This window comes from Pseudorca crassidens, chromosome 8, assembly GCF_039906515.1.
Source record: "Pseudorca crassidens isolate mPseCra1 chromosome 8, mPseCra1.hap1, whole genome shotgun sequence".
NCBI classification, from domain to species: domain Eukaryota; kingdom Metazoa; phylum Chordata; class Mammalia; order Artiodactyla; family Delphinidae; genus Pseudorca; species Pseudorca crassidens.
The window spans coordinates 9,861,365-9,886,035 of record NC_090303.1 but is presented as its reverse complement, the minus strand read 5'-3'; positions in this window follow the sequence as shown (position 1 = coordinate 9,886,035).

Genomic DNA, 24,671 nt, shown 5'->3' with positions numbered 1-24,671 from the left:
CCTTCAAATCTGAATGATGGCCTTGCCAGGTTGGTTTTTTTTTTTTTTCCTTTCATCATTTTCAATAAATTGTGCCATTCCCTTCTGGCCTGCAAGGTTTCTGCTGAAAAGTCAACTGATGGTCTAATGGGAATTCCTTCATATGTGACTAGTTGTTTTCACCTTAGTGCTTTTAAGTTTATCTCTTTATTTTTAATTTTTGTCATTTTAATTACAATATGTCTTGGTGTGTTGCACTTTGAGTTGATCTTGTTTGGGACTCTCTGTGCTTCTTGAACCTGGATATCTGTTTCTTTTCCCAGGTTAGGGAAGTTTTCAGCTATTATGTCTTCAAATGGTTTTCTGTCCCTTTCTCTCTCTCTTCTTCTGAGACCCCTTTAATGCAAATGCAAGTACACTTGATAATATCCCAGAGGTCGTTTAAGCTGTACATATTTTTAAAAATTCTTGTTTCTTTTACTCTGTTCAGTTTAGGTGATTTTCACTGGTCTGTCTTCCAGTTCACTGATCTATTCCTCTGTATCGTCTAATCTACTGTTGATTCCTTCTAGTGTATTTTTATTTCAGTTATTGTGTTCTCCAGTTCTGTTTGGTTCTTCTTGATATTTTCTAGCATGTTGTTACACTTGTCACTTTGTTCATCCATTCTTCTCCTGAGTTCATCAAGCATCTTTATGTTAATTACCTTGTATCCTTTATTGAATAGATTGCTTATTTTCACTTAACTTAGTTCTTCTTCTGGGGTTTTATCTTCTTCTTTCTTTTAGAAAATATTCCTCTATCATGTCATTTTGCCTAATTCTATGCTTTTATTTTTATGTATTAGGTAGATTGGTTACATTTCACAATCTTGGAAAAGTGGAGACATTCTATGGGGCCCAACAGCACACTCCCCTCTTTTAATCAGAGCTATACACTCTAGAAGTGCCTCCTATGTGGGCTTCATAGGCTCTTCTGTAGTGGTGAGGCTGACTTCTGTGAGCATGCAGGTAAGCGGGGCTAAGCCCCAGCCTGGTTGGCTGCCAGAGCCTGTCTTGTGTGGAAGTTGATGGCTGCTGGTTAGTGGTTTCAGGTCCTGGCGTGGCTGGCTGTGTGACCTCGGGAGTTCTGGGACTGGTGCTGGCTTGCTGATGGGCAGGGCTCAGTCCCAATGAGGCTGGCCACAGGGCTACAGGTCCTGGGGGTTTGCAGGGCTTCTGTCAAACTACTTGTGGATGGGACCACATCCTGGTCCCACTCCACTAGTGGACAAGGCTATGTTTCTGCAAGCAGCAGGGCTGGCTGCTTGGCCTAGTGGATTTCAGAACTGGTACCAACTGGCTGGTGGGCAGGTCAACCTCTGCTGCTAATAGGTTAGAGGGGGACTCCAAAATGGCGCTTGCCAGTACCAATATCCTCCTGGTAGAATGAGTTAAAAAAAATGGCTGCCACTAACATCTAGGTCTGTAAGGGAAGTCCTAGTTGCTTCCTGCCTCTCTCAAAGGCTCTCCAAAATCAGCAAGTGGGTCTGACCCAAGCTGCATTCAAATTACTGTCTCTCTGCTGGGTCTGGGGGCCTGTGAGATTTTGTACGAGTCATTTAAGAGTAGAATCTGTTTCCTACAGCTGTCTGGCTTTCCCATATGCAGGTCCCACTGGCCTTCAATGCCAGATGTTCTGGAGTCTTGTCTTCAAGATGCAGGACCCCAGGACTGGGGAGCCCACTGTTGGGCTCAGACCTTTTTCTCCTTTCTCCAATTATATAATTATATATATAATTATATAATTATAATTATCCTCCTGTTTGTGGGTTGCCAACCCGGGTGTGTGAATCTTGATTATATGATGTCTCCACCCCTTCTACCTGTCTTTTTATGGTTTCTTCTTTTTAACTTTAGTTATGGAAAAGTCTTTTCTGCGTGTTCAGCTCATTCTCATCAATAGTTTCTCTGTAAATAGTTGTAATTTTGGTGTGCCCATGGGCTGAGGTGAGCTCAGTGTCTTCCCACTCCATCGTCTTGGGCATTCCCATGTTCCTTTTTGTTTTTTTTCTTTTTTTCTCTCCTCCCTCCCTCCCTTCTTTCCTTTCTTCTTCCTTTCTTTTAATTCCCTTTCACTATCACCATACTTCTCAAATAGTAGGTGGTCCCTTAAAATATTTCCAATAAATATTTCCATATATGTAGAGGACTTATACAAACAAACCTCTTCTAGTTTAGTAGGAATGTCAATATAAAACAAATACCATATTATCAAATATGATAATTATTCTCATTAAAGATTCAGACTAAATTGTTAAAATTATAATTTGTATCTGGGCAGTAGAATGTGTCATTTTATTTTTATTCTTGTTTTTGTTTATTTGTATTAAAAAATGCTAAAGCAAACTTATACTATCTTAGCATTAAGAAATTCTGCTTTTAAAAAGCATCCAAACACAAATTTATTATTGTTTTTGTTGTTGATTTTTGCTGAGACACATACCAAACCTATTTTGGGGTACTAATACAACAGCTGTGGTAAACTAGCATTTGGATATGCGTAGACTCAAAGTCAGTTAATGTACATGGAGTTTATCACTTTCCCCATGTAACCTCGCTGTAAAGCTGGTAGAAGTAAACGCTGCAGCAGAAAGTTTTGTGGCCCCACTGTGCAGTGCTAATAACCACTCTCCAAAGCAGAAACAAGAGCAGTCTTCTGAAGGCACAGGATGAGGGTGTGGGAAGCAGATGGGAGAAGGGCTCTGGTCATCTGGCTTCAAGTCTTTGCACCTCACTCACCTCGTTGGAATGTTTAGAGTAACAATAAACTAAATGAGCACCTCATCCCTCAAGGAGTATGAGAAATTTTGAAATTTCATTAGCACAGCAAATTATCTTAATTTGGCTCTAAATTGTCATAGAAGTTTTGTTTCCTATTTTTATATTTGAAAACCATCCATAAGCTAATTTTTTCCATGGAATACAAATTGAGTTAGAAGCCGATTTGTCCTAGTTATAACCACAATGAAGAAATGTGCTATTGGGTTAAAAATTCTGAAAAAGTGAAAGTGCATATTGGAAACAGTGACTCAAACCTAAGCTGAAATCATTCGTCTTCCACAGTGATCTAACTCAAGCCCCTGATGCGTCGAAGTATTTTAGACTATCTCTTCCACAGGGTTCCTTAATAAAAGTTAAAGGAGTTTCTAGCACTCTCGGGGATGAAGCAACTACTATGATACAATTTTAAATTTTCAAAATGCTTTTTTTTCAGGTAAAAGAGTGCTGAGCTATAATTCAGAAGTCACAGGTCTGGTTCCCCATTGGGCCATTTTGGGATGGATGATCTTTAGCAGGTCTCTAGCTTCACATGACCTCATTTCTCTATTAAGTGAAATTGGGGATTCTCATCCCTGTTCTGTCTACACCATAGAGTAGCATGGAGAATTGAATGAAATGAGGAATGTCCAACTGCTGTGCACACTTTGTCTGCAATGCAAGAGCGAGGAATCACAATAATCTCAGAGGAGACCATTGAGACTTGCAGGATTATAACACAATATCTGTCAAAAAATCTAGAAAATAATAGAAATAAACTTGAAGGACTATCTCTTGATTCTAAGTCCAATGCTCTTTCTGTCACATAACTTTTACCATTAATGTACTGTGTGGCATCCTTAGAAAAGTGACCCACTGAAAAGATCATTTGGTCTTAACTTCTTCACTATGTGTGTTTCATACGTAATAGTGTGTGGGCTTCCGAAGTACAGAGAGTTGGACAGCTGGAAAGAGTGTCACTCCCAATCTTACTACAAGAACAAACCTGGGTAACCTGCAAATTAAGGACTTTTGTTGGACCCAGGAGAGAACTAAGGTCACAGGGTAAACAACTAACATGAAAAGGGAGACGCAGTACCTGGTACCTGACCATTTACTTATCTGGAGCAGATGCTTCCAGATAAGATATTAGTAAGACTGAGCTAGAAATTATTAATGAACCACTCAAGGTAGTGTGTGGGGTGACATGAGTAGTTGGGTCCCTGGGGGTTTCAGACTTGCATGTTTTTCCTTCAGGGACCCCCCAAAATGGGGATATTAGGGGAATCCTGAGAAGCTTCCCATGAGGTGCTCTGTAATGGAAGGAACAGCAGCCAGCTCTCTGCAAAGACCCATTGCTCCTGTCTCCTTTAAAGACCACGTGAGGGGGCTTCCCTGGTGGCACCGTGGTTGAGAGCCCGCCTGACGATGCAGGGGACACGGGTTCGTGCCCCAGTCCGAGAGGATCCCACATGCCGCAGAGCAGCTGGGCCCATGAGCCATGGCCGCTGAGCCTGTGCGTCCAGAGTCTGTGCTCCGCAACTGGAGAGGCCACAACAGTGAGGGGCCCACGTACCGCAAAAAACAAAAACAAAAACAAAAAAACTTACTCCTAGGTATAGCAGTATATTAGCTATCGTAGTTAGCATTTCTTTGTTTTATGTTGCTATTTTCAGTTTGTGACTATCACTGTGGTAGAAAAATGTATTTGATTTTTGTATTTAAATTATCTATTTGGCAATCACACACACACACACACACACACTAAGAGTATGTCAGTTGATAAGTTGATCACTAGAGCTTGCCAACATAGATAGAGGTATATTAGGGTTATTCTCTTTCTCTAAGCCATTTTTTTAAATGCAACTGTGTGTAAAAATGCACTATATATTTTATGGACGTGATGCCTGAAAATCATGATATATGATTATATATATATGCATATAATGTATAGTATATATGTATATATTATATATGTATTATGAGAGAGAGATTTGAAACTTGTATTTCTTATTTAATAATATATTGTACTGGAGACATTTCAGTTTGTATAAATCATCCTTATTCTTTTGCTGCAATTGCTTAGTTTTACATGCCTTTTTTACATAACATAGACTGATTACCCTTAAACACAATCTCATGTGTGTTGCAGGATAAAATATGAAGCAGTGAGTCACAAATTCAAAGAGTTTGCATATCTTAGACTTGGACAGACATCAGCACACGGCTCCCTGAGAAAAGAAGTGCAGATCTTCTCCGTTGTGACCAGCACATGCTCAGACCATTTCCTCTCACTCAAACAAGAACTGGATACTGTATCCACATTAAGTGCTACTTTTGTTGAGATTGGCAAAGTTGAACTTTGATTCATCTGACAGGTAAAAGAGATACATTATTTTATTTATTTTTAAATTTCCCCCAATGGCTCTAATCCGTATCATCTCTGAAAGAGAGGATAAATCAGAAACTCATGAGAGGGCTTCTTTTTGAAATCACTGGTCTAGTTGACCTCTTGGGCCCTGTATAACTCTAGGAGTCTGTGAAATATGTGCATAAGAAGCTATTTCCACACAGTATCTCCCTTTTGTTAAATATTTACAAATACATATCTTGAGTAGGAAAAAATTGTATTCAGTCTTGTCTGTGTTTCTGTGAGTCCTCTGCAGGTCTCAACAAAGCCACAGGTAATGATTGTGTTGACTGATAAATATCGTATCAGAACCAGCAAAGCCTCTCCACCCTGTGAGCTATGATTCCGAGTATGGTGATAAATTACTCAGAAACACACCACGGGGGTGTAGCACTCCTGGGGATTTTTGTTTTCCCCAGAAACATTGAGAACAGGTGAAACAGTAGGGTGACTCAGCATTAAATCACAACCACTGACGTAATTCCCTCCGACTTCCGAGGAGTTCCTTTAAATTATTCATGCCTCTTGTGTATTCAGTCCCCTTCTAAGGAGACAGGTCTGTTCTAATGATCTTTCTTTTATGTTTCTGTTTTAATGTTCTAAGTCCTTCCTGGGACTATTTCAGTGGGATTGATGGTAATGATGATCATATTTCTTGATGTTTTGGGGGAGTACTTATGGAATAAGTGTGATGTGAAAGAAATTATTCTGTAGATGTATGAGTTTAAAAAAGGTCTTTCCGGGCTTCCCTGGTGGCTCAGTGGTTGAGAGTCCGCCTGCCGATGCAGGGGACATGGGTTCGTGCCCCGGTCCAGGAAGATCCCACATGCCACGGAGCGGCTGGGACTGTGAGCCATGGCCGCTGAGCCTGCGCGTCTGGAGCCTGTGCTCCGCAATGGGAGAGGCCACAACAGTGAGAGGCCCGCGTACTGCAAAAATAAATAAATAAATAAATAAGGTCTTTCCTTTAGGACTTGAGGAGAAAAAAAAATTGCCGTAGGTGACAAACACTAAATCAATACTCACAGTGCCGTGAGAAAAGAGGGGTTGGATAATTAATTTTGCCTGGGGAATATGAGGGCATAAAGATCTGGGACATTTATAGAATGGCAATGAAATTGGATTTGATTATTGAAGAATACATATATTGCAGTCATATTCGGGGAATAAAGGGCATTACAGGGATTGGTGAAGAACTGAAAGAAACTGAAAGGCTCCTGGCAAAGTTGAGGTCTCAGTAACTCTTGAAGGAGGTTCCCAGAGGTGGGTGCTTTAGGTAGACTTCTGAAGTGACCCAAAGTCCCCACCTCCCGGGATTGGTGCCAGCATGTAATGTTCTCCCTTGGATGGGGTACTGGACAAAGTGACTTGCCTCTAACCGGCACAGTATGGCAAAGTTTTGGGGGTGTGGCTTCATGATTAGGTTATAAAAGACTATGGTTTCCACCTTGTTAATCTCTTGCTAATCTCTCCATTGCTTTCTTGGTCTCTTGCTTTGACGAAGCAGGCTGCCGTGTTGGAGGAACCCAAATGACAAAGAACCCAGAGGGCAGCATCTGGTGAAGAGCAAGCACAGAAGTGAATCTGGCCAACAGCCATGTGAGCTCAGGGGCAGGTCCTTCCCCAGTGGAGCCTTCAGATGATGACAGCTTGGCCAACATGTTGATGCAGGCTGTGACAGACCTGGGACCTAGGGTGACCATCCGTCCCAGGGTGCCCAGGACTGAGAGGAGTGTCTGGGATGCAGGATTTTCATTTTTATAACTGGAACCATCCCAGGAAAACCATCCCAGAGTGCCCTGGACTGAGGGGTTTCCTGGAATGCTAGATTTTCAGGGCTGACACAGAGAAAATCCCAGACAAATTCAGATAAGTTGTTCATCCTATGCAGGGGACCCAGGAAGCTGTGTCTGGATTCCTGATCCATAGAAGTTGTGTGATAATAATGCATGCTGTTTACAGCTGCTAAATTTTAGGATGGTTTGTTACCCAGCAATAGATAAGGAAGTGAAAAGGGATCAGGTTGAATTCAACGAATAGATGAGAGAAGCAAAGTTTTGTTTTATGTGGCAGAGCAGGGAGTTTAGATTATTTCATGGGCAATGACGTGCGATTGTGACTTCTGAGTAGGAAAATGCCATGCTTGATCAATGCTTTGTAAAGGTGGCAAGGTGGTGTGAGTTTCATTCAATAATAATTATAGTAGAAAATTGAAAATAATACATACAATCAGTACTTAATAGGTGCCAGGCCATGAACTTTGTCATTAAAAACATTATTTCATCTTTCTCAAAGCTCCGTGTGTTTTTGATCCCCATTTCAGTACAGGGGAACATAAGGCCCACAAATATGGAGGAACGTGTCTGTGGTCACCCAGGCAGTAAGTGGGAAACAGGATTTGGATCTTAGTCTGTGAACAACTGATGAAAGCGACAGCAGAGTCAGAGTTTAGGATTGATGGCATTTTCAGATGTTCAGCAATGAATCAAGTCTTCAAGTAGCATGAATGTCCTAGTCGTAGAGATGTCAAGGGGTAATGATGTTCATCTTCATTTAAGAAAAAACAAAACAGGATTTGTTGCCAAACGGAATGTAAACCTGCGTGCCTGAATGTCCTTCCCAGAGGGTCACCTAGTGGATATTTCCGCCAGCTCTTGTGTGTCTGTGTGGACATGAAGATTTCCTCCAGGAAAACAAATGCTGCTCTGGGTGAAAAGAACAAATGCCAGTAAGAAAGACAACACTGTTAACGTGGTCAAGCTTCAGTTAACTTAATCAAAGGAAAAGAGGTGGATGATCAAGCCCACAAATTTGGAACTGAGACAGAGAAATAAAACTGGTTCCCAGGGACCTGCAGTACTTGTATGCACTGCTAACGTGAAAATAAATGCAAAACTCCTGGGGACCTTATGGAACTACGGATGTTTAAAATGGCCCTGCAGAGAAAAATAAAACACAAATGGAACCCTAATGATGGAAAAAATTTTTTTCTTTAACTTTCAGATATATTCCAGATAAGAATGAGGACAGACAGAGTCACGGCTAAATTTTATAACAAAATAAAATTTCTGTGAAAATAAGTTTACATTAAAAAAAGTAGTAAAATTCACATAAGATGTGATGACATATTTTAGCTCTCACATTAACAACATTTAAGAAGTTTTATAATATTTAGAGTTATTGTTTATCAAAATTTAAAAACTATATGACACAGAGATTCCACTTTGAATTTTTCCTACAGATTTCATGCACAAGTGTGCAGACTTAGGAAGTTTTGTCTGTACCAGCAAAACATTACTCATGACTTGATCATAATTGATAAAGTACTGGAAAGTTCCTGGTGTGTATACTGGAAAATCCATGCGAATGTTAGAAAGAATGAACTGTGCTGACACGAAAACAGCTTGAGGGAATATTATTAAATATTTTTGCTGTTTTTAATTGAAATATACTGGACATATAACATAAAGTTAAGGTGTACCCATTTTAATTCTATCCATTTGTATACTGTAATATGATTGCCATGATAGTGATAATTTGAACCTCTATCAGGCTATATAATTATCAATGTTTTTAAAAGCAGGGTATCTGCTTGTGTTTCTATCTCCAGTATATATATATATATTTTTTAAATAAATTTATTTATTTGTTTATTTTTAGCTGCGTTGGGTCTTTGTTGCTGCGCGCAGGCTTTCTCTAGTTGTGGCGAGCGGGGGCTACTCTTCGTTGGGGTGTGTGGGCTTCCCATTGCGGTGGCATCTCTTGTTGCGGAGCATGGGCTCTAGACGTATGGGCTTCAGTAGTTGTGGCTCGCGGACTCAGTAGTTGTGGCTTCTGGGCTCTAGAGTGCAGGCTCAGTAGTTGTGGCGCATGGGCTTAGTTGCTCAGAGGCATGTGGGATCTTCCCAGACCAGGGCTCGAGCCCATGTCCCCTGCATTGGCAGGAGGATTCTTAACCACTGCACCACCAGGGAAGTCCTCCAATATGTTTTTTAAAAAGTAGATAAAAAGGTAGAGAAAACATTTGATCTAGAAAGACAGATACAGAGCCAGAGACAGAAAGTGGGGTAGAGGTAGAGATCCCCTCTCTAGGGTGTGAAATAGATGGAGCTGGCCCAGTCTGTACATGCAGGCAATCTCTGGAGGCAGCTGCAGGAAGCTGCTGATGTTTTCTTTCTAGGGAGCAGGACTGCAGACTTAATATCAGCTGGAGACTGACAAATACTTTATCTTTAAATTATGAAATATTTCAGACATATACACATAGAAAGCGTAAACACCATTATTCACCCTAACTGCTTACAAAATAAAACATTCCAAAAACCATTGCTCTCTGCAGCCTTCAGTGACCTCTTCCCCTCTCTTCTTTCTAGAAGCAACCATTGCCTGGGTGTTGTTTATTACATTTTATATATGCTGTTATATACATATAGGAATCTCTAAAGATATGTAATCTTTTTGCATATTTTTACATTTGTGGAATAGTATCCTGATATAGTATCCTTTTACAACTTTCCTTTTTTCGGCTCTTATTATTTCCACCCCTCCCCTCGGTATATTCTTTCAGGCTATTCTACGGTTCTTTATCTAACTTTATCTTCTTCTAAGAGTTTTCACACTTTTTTCATATCGATGCATGTATTTCTAAGGCACTCATTTTCAGTGCTTATACTATTCTACGGAATGAAGAAATACCAATTTGTCTACACTTTCTCCTGTTGCTGCACATTTAAAGCATGTCCATGAGTTGTCATGAGTGGAACGTTGCCATGAAGATTCTTATGCACGTTTCACAGGCCCCTGTTTGTGGATACATTCATAGGAGTGGGATTGAGAGTTGTATGAGAGGCCCATTTTAAAAAAAATTTTATTTATTTATTTGAAATACAGTTGATTCATAATGTGTTAGTTTCAGGTGTACAGCAAAGTGATTCAGTTACATATATATATATATATATATACATATTCAGTTACACACAGACATATTATATATATTCTTTTCTCATATAGGTTATGACAAAATATTGAGTGTAGTTCCATGTTCCATTGTGTGTGTGTGTATATATATATATATATATATATATATATATTCTTTATCCTTTTATCTGTTGATGGACATTTAGGTTGCTTCCGTGTCTTGGCTACTGTAATAGGAGAGGCACATTTTCTAATTTCTCAGTTCTGTCAAATTTCTTTTCAGTTTACAGAAGTTACTTACATATTAATAGTATTCCCTTTGCTCCACATTTGTACCAACATTTTCTTTTGTAGAAGTTTTCGTTTTTGTTTTGGCCTATGTTCATGAAGCTGTATCACAATCATCTTAATTCCCATTTCCCAATTATTACCAAGATCAGTCATATGTGGTAGGAATTCCTATTGCCGTTTCATGTTCAGTTTCCCTCTGTATCTAGGCATGTGGAAGAATGCACTGTGTAGTCTTAATTTGTATCCTTTGTGGGTGAAGAGGTTAAAGAGAACAGTAAATACCATTAGCTCTAACTTTGGACAAATTTACGTGTGGTTTAAGGCCTCTTCTGGAAGGCAGCAGCCTTTTCACGTTGACACATTATTACCCAGAAAAACGTTATACTAATTCCTTTTTTATATCGAATGTGTTTTTGTATAAACTGTAAAAAATCATGAGTTTTTTTTCTCTTTAATCTTTATAGTAGTGAATCACAGGAATAGATGGTCTAATTTAGAATCAGCTTGTAATTCCTAGAAGGAACCCAACTTGAACCCAACTTGGACATAACCTTTGTTTTGTATTGTTGGCTTAGGTTTGCTAAAATTCTGGTAGGGTATGGCCATCCATGCCCATACATAATTTTGATCTATAGTTTTTCTTTTCCACATATCCTATTAGGATTTATATTGTAATTGTTCTATCTTCTTCAACTTATTTGGGGTGTTTTCCTTTTTTTATTGAGGTATAGTTGATGTACAATATTATATGAGTTTTCCTTATTTTTTTATTCTCTGGAAAGGTTTGTATAAGATTGTAATTTTATGTCCTTGAACTTTTGATACAACCCACTTGATAAATGTAACTGCTGTTGTTTCCTGTATATTCAATGTTGTTTCAACTGATTTAATGATTATTAGTCCATGTTCATTTTCTATGTCACCTACAATGAGTTTTATGAAGTTGTGTTTCTTGAGGAAACTGTCCAATCTCTTTATTTAAAAATTTATTGGCAGGGCTACTACTGCTCCGCACAGATGACAGGGACACTTGTTCCTTACTCGTTCTTGCTAAACACAACTATAAACCCAGGAAATAATGCAAGAGTCAAACAAGCAGAGGCCTGAGAAGTAGTGACAGGAAGGGGAATGGGTTGGACCGCGGCACTGGAGCGGCAAGGCCTCTTAGCTCTTTCTGTCCTAACATGAGGAGCCACTCCGGCCCAGCACAGCCCGACCGCAAACTAGCCACAGAAGGCAACTCAGGGGTCGTTACTCCCCTGGACTTATACCACCAGTGAGCTGGCACCGCAGCAAGGGAACCAATCAGGAGACCCATGAACAATAAGCCCCCAGGGGACACGTCCTCTTTCCCCACTGGGCCTAAGACAGCCCTCCTCCACTAAGGGATACTGAGGTCACTGGGGAAAATGGGCAGGAGGGACCCCAACACAACAAGGACCTGGCCCAGGAGCCTACTTGTCCAGTCCCACAGGCCTGGGACTCCCTCTTAAGCTGAGACAACCAGGCAGCCGGGGCAGCAACCAGAGGGACACAGCACAAGCGGCCTAGCTGGTGGCTTCTTTGTCCCCATGAGATTGAAACTGGGGGCTGCGAGAGACACCAGCATAAAGGATGCCACCGGAAACTGGAATCATCCCACATTGTCTTCAACAAGTGAATGGTTAAACCAACTGGTGTTTTCATTCTATGGAATCCTGCCATTCTTTACCACACAAACCTGGTATCAGATCTGTCCCAACACACTCTCCCTCCATGCTGACGTGACAGTACAAAACTTAGAATGGGCTTCTTCTGATCATTCCTTCCTCTCACAGGTTATTTTTGTCCAGCAACTTTCCACCTTGTTATTTTGCTCTCCACAAAATTAGCCATTGTGATCATTGTTTTCTTTTGGTTTTTTTTTGCGATACGCGGGCCTCTCACTGTTGCGGCCTCTCCCCTTGCGGAGCACAGGCTCCGGACGCACAGGCTCAGCGGCCATGGCTCACGGGCCCAGCCGCTCCGCGGCACGTGGGATCTTCCCGGACCAGGGCACAAACCCGTGTCCCCTGCATCGGCAGGTGGACTCTCAACCACTGTGCCACCAGGGAAGCCCCATTGTGGGTTTTATTCATAGTCAATACTTGAATAAATTATTGACATACTTACACATTTTTTTTCGGTTCATAAATTCTTCTGGAATATAGACAAAGATATTGTGAAGACAATATAGAATAAAATGAGAAAGTTTAACAGAAATCTTATTAGATTCCAGAGAAGAGAATAGGAGGAAGTGTTAGAGACAGGGTTCAGAGAGTTTTCCTAAACTGATGAAATTCTCAAGTTGAGGAAACTATCTCTTCCTTTGAAAGATTTTCTCCTTACATTGAAGTTTCCCAGCTTCCCAACAATGTGTTTACTGTAGAAGAATGGAAAAGAAGATACACCAGACAGGCAGTGCTGCTCGTTGCTGCTACTTTACCCAGTGATTTTTTAAAAATTCTGTTTTGTTGCTATTTTTCTGTAGCGATAGCTTGAACATCAGGGAGCGTGCCATGCTCAACAGAAAGGGAACCAGTTACTACAGAGCCTGATAATACAGGATGCGTCCTGAAACGAACATTAAACAAAAATGTGAAGTGCTTTGCTGGAAATACAATGTCAGCAATTATTTCTAATAATAAACATCTTGATTGTGAATGAAAAACGTTCCCTGCCATATCAGTAAACAAAGGCTGTTGCAGCCATCAAGCCATCACATTATAGCTACCCCGACAGTGAGCCCTGCGGGAAGTCAGGATGGAGGCAAATGGGCTGCCCACTGCCAAGCTCTCAGCCACTGGAGTCACCCCCAACTGTGTACCCTGAGGGAACTCAGGATGGTGAAAAGCAGGATACTGGCCCAGAGAGCTGAAGTGCATATCAAAGGAATGATTTCAGTGAGCCCAGACTCTTGCATCTTCCCAAACATACAAAAGTGCTAATTTCTTTGACTTGAGATTATCTGGTTTTCTTTAATTAACAATAATCTTTTGATGTCCCGACTACCTGGTCTTTGTTGCAAAAACTCTTATATATCCTGGTTCCTGCTTTGCCTCTTTGCAGCAGTCTTTCAGAGCCATCTGAGAGTTGTATCTCCAGGGCTTGAAGTCCTCAGAATGTCTGCCCAATAAAATGTATTCTCAACGTTTAGGTTGTGCATTTTCTTTCAGTTGACATGATCTATAATGTTCAGCCGTTAATCTTATTATCCTTCAGAAAACACTTATTTTTATGCTGCTGTGTTCAAAAACCATACTGTGGCTGAGAGGAACTCTTTCTCTCACACACAAAAAATAACTCTAGTAGCTGTTGTATGCCTTAATTTCTCCTGATGTCAAACCCCATTTCTCCACCTTCCCTAGAAGGTGTGACCGCATGGATCATGAATTACGCACCTTCAGTGACTAATGAGGTATATGGCAAACTGATCACCAAGTAATAATCACATGGTATTCTGGACGGATCCTGACACAGGGACGAAGCGCAGACGAAAGAATGTATTAGAAACACATGAGTTTGGCATCAGCTTGCCTCTGATTGTTTTTAAACAAAATGTTTTTAAAATCATTATTCTGGTACAAGATCTGTTGAAACAAGTTACTCGCATTCTAAGCCCTTTCACATAGAAAATTTCATTGGAGAGCTCAAAGGTAAATATATACATGTAGTGAGAGATTATGTTCCTTGTGAAATAGTGTTAAAAATTGGATACTAGCTTTCAATCCATTTGTATTTGCTCAATGTGCAAGAACTAAACACCTCTGGTTTGTAATGTCAAGAGTATTTTAACAGAAATCATTCTTTACTTTTTGCTCTAAGCTAATTCAGTACTGCCTAATAAGCACCTGTACTTCCTTTTAATTCACCATTTTGTTCATTACATCACTTGTACAAACATAAATTACGATCGTTCGCTCGCAGACTAGATTTTGCCTCTCTACATTCATTTTTTTTCTTTTAATAGATCTTTGTTGGAGTATAATTGCTTCACAACGTGTGTCAGTTTCTGTTGCACAACAAAGCAAATCAGCCATATGTATACACATGTCCCCGTATCCCCTCCGTCTTGAAGCCTCCCTCCCATCTTTCCTATCCCACCCCTCTAGGTCATTGCAAAGCCGATCTCCCTGTGCTCTACATTCTTTTAAAGACATCTTTTTCAAGAATTCTAAGTATATCAAAGAGGGGACCACCTGTACTTTTCGAGGGTCTTTTAGGTAGGACAACACTGGCACCTAGTGGCACATGTTATGGAAGGAGGTGCCTTCCAGAGACAGCCAAGTGCAAATCTCCCTCCGTTCATCAGTTGGTCCTCAGGGCTTGGATTTACTAGTCCTTAAAAATATACATTTTAGTTGCACAAGTCGCAGAGTTCTAGGCATCAAAAAACAATGAGAGAGTAAAAATACTGTGCTGACTTTTAAGAACACAAGTAGTAGTTTACCAGTTTTATCGTCTGTAGAGTTGTTGGTCATAGAAGAAAAGCTGATGACCTTATCAATGGCCCACACCGTCTTGTCTAAAGTATTGGAGTAGATACTGTAAGGAAAGCCCCGCTCCAAAACCAAACCATTTTTTTTATGTCCCAGAGGCATTTAAGACCTAATAAGTATGATGCGATATTTATCAATTCATACATTTAAAAATATTTACAAGTCATTTCCTCGGGCTCTGTGAGAGATGCTGAGAGTGGCAGAGAAAGAAGTAAGATGGAATTGGAGCCCAAGATCATCTTCAGGTTCTTGGAGAAGATAATTCCAGCAGCTAATTCTCTATCCCACACAGTGAAAAGGGATAAATATGGGTGAGAATTATATAAGCAAGTCTCCAGTGGTCAGAGGAGGACCTGGTGACATCTCAGTGGGTCTTAAATAGTAGAAAGAGTTGCACATGAGACCGGAAGAGGAGGTTTCCTGATCACAGTCTAGGTGTCAGGAAACCAAGGGGTGTAAAGGGAAAGAGGTCAATATAGGTAGTGCTGAAATATGGACTTCAGGAAAGGGTGCAAGAAGCATCCTGCTGGGCACAGCAGGAAAGGCCTGTGATGGGGGCTGGGGGAGTGGGCACTCTGGAAGTCCCCCAAGTCCTCTGAGCTCCCTCGGCAGGTTGAGCTCTGTGGCCGTCAGCCCTTTACCCAGTCCCCTTGGACCTGTCACTCTATGGCTTTCTTCTGTAAGCTGAGGGCAACGTGGCCTCCTCTCTCAATTCCCCAGCTAACAGAGAGATTTCAAACACCTGTCCTATTATCAGATCATGTGAATGACATTCAATTAAGAGGGAAAAACTTATCACGAGAGAATCTGGGGGTTTTTCGAGCGAACATGTAACATGATAAGATTGTTTTCTGGAAAGGTGAATCTAGCTCCAGGAAGCAGAATGGGTCGTAGGTGACAGAGTGACATCCATAAAGCATTGACAAAAGTTGGAGCGTGGATTCCAGTGGGAGGGCAGGGAATTAACACTAGAAATGCTTGGCCTTGGGGTTTAGTGTCCTGGGGGGACAGCAGAGAGGTTACTTCTAGGTTTCAAGTGTGCTGCGGACAGAGGGAGGGCACTTTCCTTCCACTAAATAGAAACACAAGAGGAAGAGCAAACCCCAAGGGGAGGCCAACCAGCTAAAGTGGCAGGTGTCAGGAGCCCAGTATTGATGGTTGTGTGTGTGGTGGCAGAGGTCCGTCTTTATAGGACCTGTAAGCTGTGGACTTGGCCATCTCGGGAGGCCATGGCAGCTGTCGGTGTTAGTGGTGAGGACAGGACTCCTGGGACCCACGCTGAAGGAGTTCTTGGGCCCGATGCTCAAAAGAGGGACAGAGTCCCCACCGGTAGGAGGAAGAGTGAAAGCGTAGCCCCGCCCAAGTCCTGCTCAAGGAGAGAGGCAGGATCCTCCCAGAATGAGGCTCCGAGTTGTGTTGGGGGAAAACCAGGTCTGGGCCACATGGGCCTTCTGCTGTGACCTGGAAACTTGCCCAGGTGTCCCTGGGAGGCTCGGGAAGTGAGAGGGATTCATTCTCGGGCAGATGGAACCAGGAGGGGCAGGAGACCCATGGCGGGCGGGGATAAATGAGGAGCTCCAGCCCTTGAAAGAAACGCCTTTGCTTCCTCCCTCAGACTGGCTCCCGGTCACAGGTCTGAGAGCTCCGGGATGGGTCCAGGGTTTGGCTCTATAACCTGAGCTCCATTTCCACTCTGCTACAGCCCCAGCACAGGTAAGTCACAGCCACCGGATGGAAGGCAGTGCCAGAAGACACGAGACAGGGACCGGCTGGCTCAGTGTGGTCTCTACGACTAACTGTGGTTTTTAGGGGATAGACCCACGCACCCGGTGTGTGCACTGGCTGCCCCTCCAAGCAGCCCATGGGGGGACTCTGACGGTGGGGTGATGCGTGAGCAGGCAGCCCTGCCAGCGGTCGGCCGGGCGCACGGACGCACACCCGAGCGCACGCTCAGCCCAGAGCCTTTGGTATTGATTTCTGACTTTCTACTCCCTAGCCCGTCTATCATCACGAGCCCTCCGTTCTGCTTCCAGCTCTCTTCTCCATCACTTGCTGTGTCTGCGGCCTCTCTGCCCTGGCCCGAGCCTTCCGCTGGGGCTTGGGATGCCATGCTGGAGTCCCAGCACCTTCTCTGCTTGGCTTTAGTCTCTTCGAAGTCTGCTCTCCCCAGAACTGAGAGATGTTTTTTTTTTTTTTTTTTTTTTTTGTTGTTGTTGTTGTTTTTCTGTACGCGGGCCTCTCACTGTTGTGGCCTCTCCCGTTGCGGATCACAGGCTCCGGACGCGCAGGCTCAGCGGCCATGGCTCACGGGCCCAGCCGCTCCGCGGCATGTGGGATCTTCCCGGACCGGGGCACGAACCCGTGTCCCCTGCATCGGCAGGCGGACTCTCAACCACTGCGCCACCAGGGAAGCCCCAGTCCATCCTGCTTTTGATGGACGTTTAGGTTGTTCAGATTTGGGGGCCACTGTGAACATTCCTGTAATATACCGTTGCGCGCGACAGTATTCGTTTCTGTTGGGTGTCTCACTAGGAATAGTTAGGGTAGTACAACAACACGAAATACCCCATTTCCAATCTGCTGTGTGGGAGGACAGACACCACTTTGCCCCCAGTGAAAAGTGTGCCCTTGATTTTGGACATCAGGCAGTTACCACTTCAGTTACCTGGGGCAGCTGAAGGAGGCTTCTACCTGCCCAGTTCTCAGGGCCAGTCCTTTGATAGACTCCTAAGACCTGACCTGGATGTGTTCTGAGCTCGGCCTGCAGCTCTGTGACTTGAGGTATGGACCATGTATTCTTTTTAGGCGCATGCAAAATTTATTTATTCACCAACTTTAGTTTGTTCCTTTGTAAAATACAGACGGTGGGCCTAAAGACCACCCGCATCTACTTCAACATTCCTAACAAGCAGACCTACATTGAGCCTTAGTTTGAATACCTCCCCTTAAAGGAAGCTCACTACCTCACAGCACAGATGATTCCATGCTCACAAGTTGAGATCATTCACAGCCCCCTTCGTGAGTCTAAAATCTGTGTGTGTGTTGGAACCACCCTTGAGTCCTGGCCTAAACCTCTGGGCTGCACGGAGAAGTTTGTTTTGCATCAGAGTCCTCTAGAACAGGAAAAAATTCAATAGCAGCAAATAAACAAATTAAAGCAATTTTCCCTGTTAAAGTGTGCACTAAATGCATTTACTCTTCAAAATGAAAATATTTACCACTTCTTCTAAGTGATTGCCATGGAACCCACAGTCATTCAGTTCAGAGAAAAACTTCCCAGTCAGAAGCTCAGCTCTCAACAGGTAAAGGCAGAGCAGGAGAAAGGCTGTAATTATAGGTTAAGCGTGGTGAGAATTCCCTGTTATCAGGTCCTGACCTAGCAATAACTGTGTGTCTGCACCATATCTGGAGGAAAAGTAAATCTTTCAATGGGCTGTCTAGAGGAGGTTGGTGTCCAGCATGGAGAGGTGGAGAGGCAGGTGGGTTTTGGAAAGTGACTTACTTTGTCAGGATGAGGCTTGTTTCCCAAAGACAATGGTGTCCAGTGGTGTTTGTTCAGAGCTCACAGGGCGGGCACAGGTGTACAGCTGTGAAATGACACCTTCTTGAGGGAGATCATTACCCTCATATTCAGGCCATGAAACTAGACGAAACAATGAATGTCTCTGCACTTTCGTTCCCTGAACTATACCATTTTTAATTCAAAATAATAAAATTTAAAAATATTAAAAAACCCAGTTTTAACAATGTAGTTCTTCTTTCCTGTACCCTCATCCCTACCTTTCATCGTTGACGGAGGGGGTGTTTTCCTGCCGTCTGGCGCAGAGATCTAATTTGTATCCACAGCTTATCCACTCAGCTCAGGGACGCTATTCCACTGACTTCCCTGGCTTCACTATTTTTCCTTTATTCTGTCCCCACACCCCACCTCCATCCTGGCTGACCTGGTCATCCCTGCTTTCTTTTAGAGCCACCTACGTTGTGACTCTTCCACCTTGGACTCTGAGCTCCTGCCAGACAGAGACTGGAGTAAGGTCAGCTGCACTGCAACGAAGACCCCATGCAGCCAAAAATAAATAAAATGAAAAAAAATAACATCAAGTATCACTAATCCTTAAAATTATACAAAATAGCTCTTGAAAGCTCTTTCTCTGTGTTCCTACTCCATATTCTATTCCCCAGGATGAATTTCTCTTATTAGTGTGATACGTATAATTCTAGGATACTCCCAATCTCTCTCTTCTCTCATTTTTGTTTTGATTTGAAAATAGTAGGAAAATTTTTATTTCAGTTACATTTTTAATGTAGTAGTATATATGTGCAACTTCCTCTAAGAATCTATAAATGTAAGTCATTCACTGAGTGGCAATTTTATCACTTAACTAATGACAGTATCTGAATTTCTTTATCACATTTATACAGACAGACATTTTAGACGTCTTAAACAATTGTATGCTATCACAAACGATGCTGCAACAAGTACCCTTACCCTTTACCTTTATGTACTTACACTATTATTTCCATAGGCTAGATTTATAGATGTGGGTAGTTGTCCCCAGGGTTCTTCAATTTTAAATTTAATCCTGACTGCCATTTATCTTCCAATTCATATTATCACCAAAGCATGACAATTTCTGTGTTTTCTGAATTTCTCTTCAGTTCTGTTTTTAGTGAAGCTGTGTATCTCTTTGTGTATTTTATCAGCCATTTACATTTATCTTATGAAATGCATATTTGCTTCATTCCTATTTTTAACTTTGTTTTATATCAGTCAAGATGGGGTAGAATATAATTCTCAGTAGGTGAAAGATATATATATAGCTTTACCTCAGTAGGTTAAGAGATATACATATATAGATACACACATATTTTTACATCTATTCATGTTTTACTGTCCAAAGTAACTTGCGTATCTATACCTTACTTCAAAGAGTGAAAAACAGTTCAAAAACCTACATGAAGCAGATTATTAAGTGAACTGACAAATGATCCGAAATCAAGGTGTTGGCAGGGCCATGCTCCCCCGAAGGCTCCAGGGAAGGATAGTTCCTTGCTTCTTCCAGGCTTTGGTATTTCCCAGCCTCCCTTGTCCTTCCTTGGCTTATGGCTGCAACACTTTAATTACTGCCTCCATCGTCCTGTACTTTCTTCCCTCTGGGTCTCTGTCTTCTCTGTTTTATACAGACATCAGTCATTGGATTAGGACCCACTCTAATCCAGGATGACCTCGTCTAAACTTAACAAATAACATCTGTAAGACCTTATTTCCAAATAAGGTCACATTCTGAGGGTCTGGTCAAACATGAATTTTGGGGATACCCTAGTCAACCAATACTCTGTGTGTGCGTGTATTTTCTTGAGCATATGGCCATGCTCATATGTGTATGCAATCATTAAGACCATGAGTTCTTTCATAAAATAAAATTGGGAGTTTGGGATTGACATACATGCACTGCTATATTTAAAACAGATTACCAACAAGGACCTACTGTATAGCACAGGGAACTCTGCTCAATATTTTGTAACAACCTAAATGGGAAAGAATTTGAAAAATAATAGATACATGTATATGTATAGCTGAATCACTTTGCTGTACACCTGAAACAAACACAACATTGTTAATCAACTATACTCCAGTATAAAATAAAAATTTTTTAAAAAACCAACTAAATTAGTGCTTCCCTGGTGGCGCAGTGGTTGAGAGTCCGCCTGCCGATGCAGGTGACGTGGGTTCGTGCCCAGGTCCAGGAAGATCCCGCATGCCGCGGAGTGGCTGGGCCCATGAACTATGGCCGCTGAGCCTGCGTGTCTGGAGCCTATGCTCCGCAATGGGAGAGGCCACAACAGTGAAAGGCCCGTGTACCGCAAAAAAAAAAAACCCAAAAAACAAAACCTAAATTAAAAAAAATAAAGAATCTAGGAGATGGGTGAATCCATAAGAATGATTTCATCTTCGCTCTTCTCCCCAAAGCAACATGCCATTTGAGTGTCACATGGCGTGTGGACTTGCAGTCTCCACTTGAAAAGTGGCAGAAATTCAGGATTTACAAGGCATCCCCTCTTATTCTAAGAAAGCATTTCCCTACTTAAATCTCATTCAAGACAAAGACATAACTGAAAAAATGGAACGTTGACTATGTTCCTGCAAGAAAAGAAGACTCAACATCATTTCATCAGTGATCCACCTGATAAGTCTATAAATTCAATGCAGGCACCAAATAATTCCCATCATAAAGCAATTCAGGACTTGTCAGGTTATTTCTAAAGTTCAGTTGGAACAACAAATGCTCACGAGAGAAAGTCAAAATTTGAAAACAAAGAATGTATTTTAGGACTTTAGCAATTGAAGAGTATGGTAGTCCCAATGACAAAACCGGGGGCAAGTTGAGTAACAAAATAAATATACTGATAACCCAATGTATAAAATAAATATTCGTGAGTCCATAGTGACACAGAGAAACAAATCACTGAATAAATAAATAAATGGCAGGGGTGTGCAAAAGAGGCAAACCTCCTACAGAGAAGAATTCCAAATAACTTACGTAGATACTTCCCCTCCAGGAAGCAGAGGGTAATTCCCCACTCTTTAAGTGTGGGTTATGCTCCCAAAGAGGACAGTATGGAAAGAGGGTAAAAGAGTAGCTTCACAGTGGAGACACCTTGCAGACATGACCTTAGTCAGGTGATCGAGGTCAGTGTCAGCAGGGTACTGTTGGTAGCATGTACCCTTGATACGATTGATGAGAAGGGTACTTTACTCTGTGGTCGTCCTCCCCCAAACCCATATCCCCTGTCTAACCCTGGGGAAAACATCAGACGCATTCTAATGGTGGGACAGCCTGCAAAACACGTGGCCGGTATCCCTCAAAAGTGTCAAGACCATCTAAAATGAGGGAAATCTTAAAAACTGTCACAGCCATACCTAAGTAGAAATGACAACTAACTGTAATGTGGTATTTCAGGATGGGATCCAGGGAAAAGAAAGACACATTAGGTAAAAACTAAGGAAATGTAAATAAAGTATGGACTTCAGTTAATAATAATGTATCTGTATTGGTTCATTATTACAAAAAATGTGTCATACCAAGGTAAGATGCTAATAATAGGGGAATCCGGGGGGTGGTTATATGGGAACTCTGAACTGCCTTCACTATTTTTGTTTAATTGAAAAAATCTTTATTTAACCTTCATTCTTAAAAGATGTTTTTACTGGATAAAGAAATCTGGGTTGACAGTTTTCTCTTTGAGAATTTTTCCCCAATTATTTTTATTGTGATAAAATATGCATAAACACAATATTCACCATCTTAAGCATCTTTAAGTGTACAGTTCAGTGGTATTAAGTACATTCATATTGTTGTGCAACTGTCACTGCCATCTGTACACGGAACTTTTCCATCTTGTAAAACTGAAATGCTGCTCCCATTACTTCCCAAATATCCCCTCCCCCCAGTCCCTGACAACCGTTGTTCTTCATTCTCGCTTTACAAATTTGACTATTCTAGGGCCCCCATATAAGCAGAATCACAGTTTTTGTGACTGGCTTATTTCACGTAGCATAATGTCCTCACAGTTCATTTATGTTGTAGTATGTGTTAGGATTGTCTTCCTTTCTAAGTCTGAATAATATTTTTTATTAATCTAAATTTGTTCTAAAATAAAAAGCTTATTTAAAGCAAATTAAAAAGAGTGTGACATAGCTATAGGAAAAGGAACAGAAATGTAATTATGGAGCAGACTAGAAAGCATTGATGCAGACCCATCTATGTATTAGAATGTGGTCTATGGGAAGAATACAGATTCAAATAATCAGAGAGAAAAGATACTTTTGTAAATCACCTGTTCATGTGAAAGAAAATAAATTTAGAACATTATCTCAAATCATACACAAAGTATATTCTGCATGGAGTAAAGAGCTAAACATAAAAACAAAATGTAACAGAAGACCAAACATGGAATTCAAACAAGTATAAAATACTCCAGGAGATATTTTTATTAATTTGAGGGCACAGAAAGCAAGACACAAATAGCAGGTGTTTTTTATTTTCTTGTTTTTTCTTAAACTCTCACACCCAAACTTCTTCATTCAACTTCTAGTCCTTATTTCAAATTTTGGCCTACAGAGCAAATTAACATAGCAATTTAAGGCCCTCTTTTCCATAAAACCTTCTGATATATGAAAACAGCTCTAATTTATGGGCAATCAAGCTGTTGGCAAATATTTTCTTACCTGGGTAAACTTTGCCAGCAGCTTGATTGCCCATAACCAAGGGCAGCTTCCTTTGCTGAGCTTGTACGACTGTCGTGCTGAGCAGAGCAGAGAGAGTCAGCATCACGTGGTCACTGAACGCTGTGTCCAGGGGTGGCCTGACAGCGGGCCCAGCGTGTTGGGCCTGAGTTCACACCACAGACTGCGGGGTCAGCTTAGTCAGTAGGCTTAAGCTTCATTCTTTTTTAGAAAACAGTGGTCAAGTCTATTCCCCAGCCTCTGTACAGATGCTATTAGCCTAGAAAATAGACTTCCATTTTTTTCCAGTTTTTCTTGCTATTAGAGGTATCCAAGGACTCTTTTCTAGTGAATTGGTTTCAAACCGGTGTCATGAGGAAATTTTACTTTCCTCATAAAAGACGAAGAAAGATCGAGGTCTTGAACTGCAGCACCCCACTGAAGAAGGAAAAAAAGAGGGGACAGGGGAGCCCATGACGACCCAACCACCTCCAGCCGATTTCTGGCTCTGGGAGAGAGATGAGAACCCAGGCACGGAACGCTGCTTTCTGAGCTTTCTGCCTCCCACCCCTCCCTGTTCCCCATCCTCAGTGCTCCTGCAGCTCCTGGAGATTTGCCGTCTTGCAGCAGCCAGCTGACTCTTCCTCCATTCCAACCTCCCTAGAATTTACTTTCCTCTTAACCTTTTACACTCTGCCTATTTTAGATCAGATGATTTCTTTTTCTAGTGCCCTGGTTCCAAACTGGGGTGGGGGGCTGAGAGACATCTGGCAGTGTCTGCAGACATTTTTGGTTGTCAAGGTTGGGGAAAGTTCTACTGGCATCTGGTGGGTAGGTGCTAGGGGTGATACTTAAGATGCTGCAATGAACAGGACACCCCCTGCTACCCCTGCCCCCCGCCCCACACAAAAAAAAAGAATCACCTGGCTCCAAATGTTAATAGTGCCAAGGCTGAGAAACTGGGTCTAGAGTATGAACCTGGAAGTCCGACAGTGGTCAGGGAATTCTCCCTTTGTCTTTGCTGTGAGAATTGTACTGTTTTTCCAACCATGACTCACCCAATTCTTTGTGAGTCTTTCCCCATGCACATGATCAGTACCCATTCTGAGAGATTCTGTCCATGTTCACTTGAATTTCAACTTAGTCAACCTCCCTAAATTGCAGCTCTGCCTTTTCATCTTATACCTTGTCTTTGAAATATCTGAGCTAACAGAGACTTCTCTATGTAGGTTTTTTGGTTTTCAATGAACACTTCTTTCCCGAGTTCATTCATAATCATTAAACAGAAGTTCACTGGTTTAAGAATTGCCAAGCCTACAGTGGTTTTCTTAGTGACAACGACTTAAACATCAAGGGCTCCAACTCTCCTCAGGATGTGAATGGTGGCCTGACTTGTCCCAAGTCTCAGAGTTGTTACACTGTGGGGATGGGCTAAAATGTTCCAAGTCTTAACAGTCCTTCATTTCTTATGAATAGTTCTCCTAGTTTCTCTCTGGGGTTCATGTCAAACATGTTTGTTATCTTTTTGACAC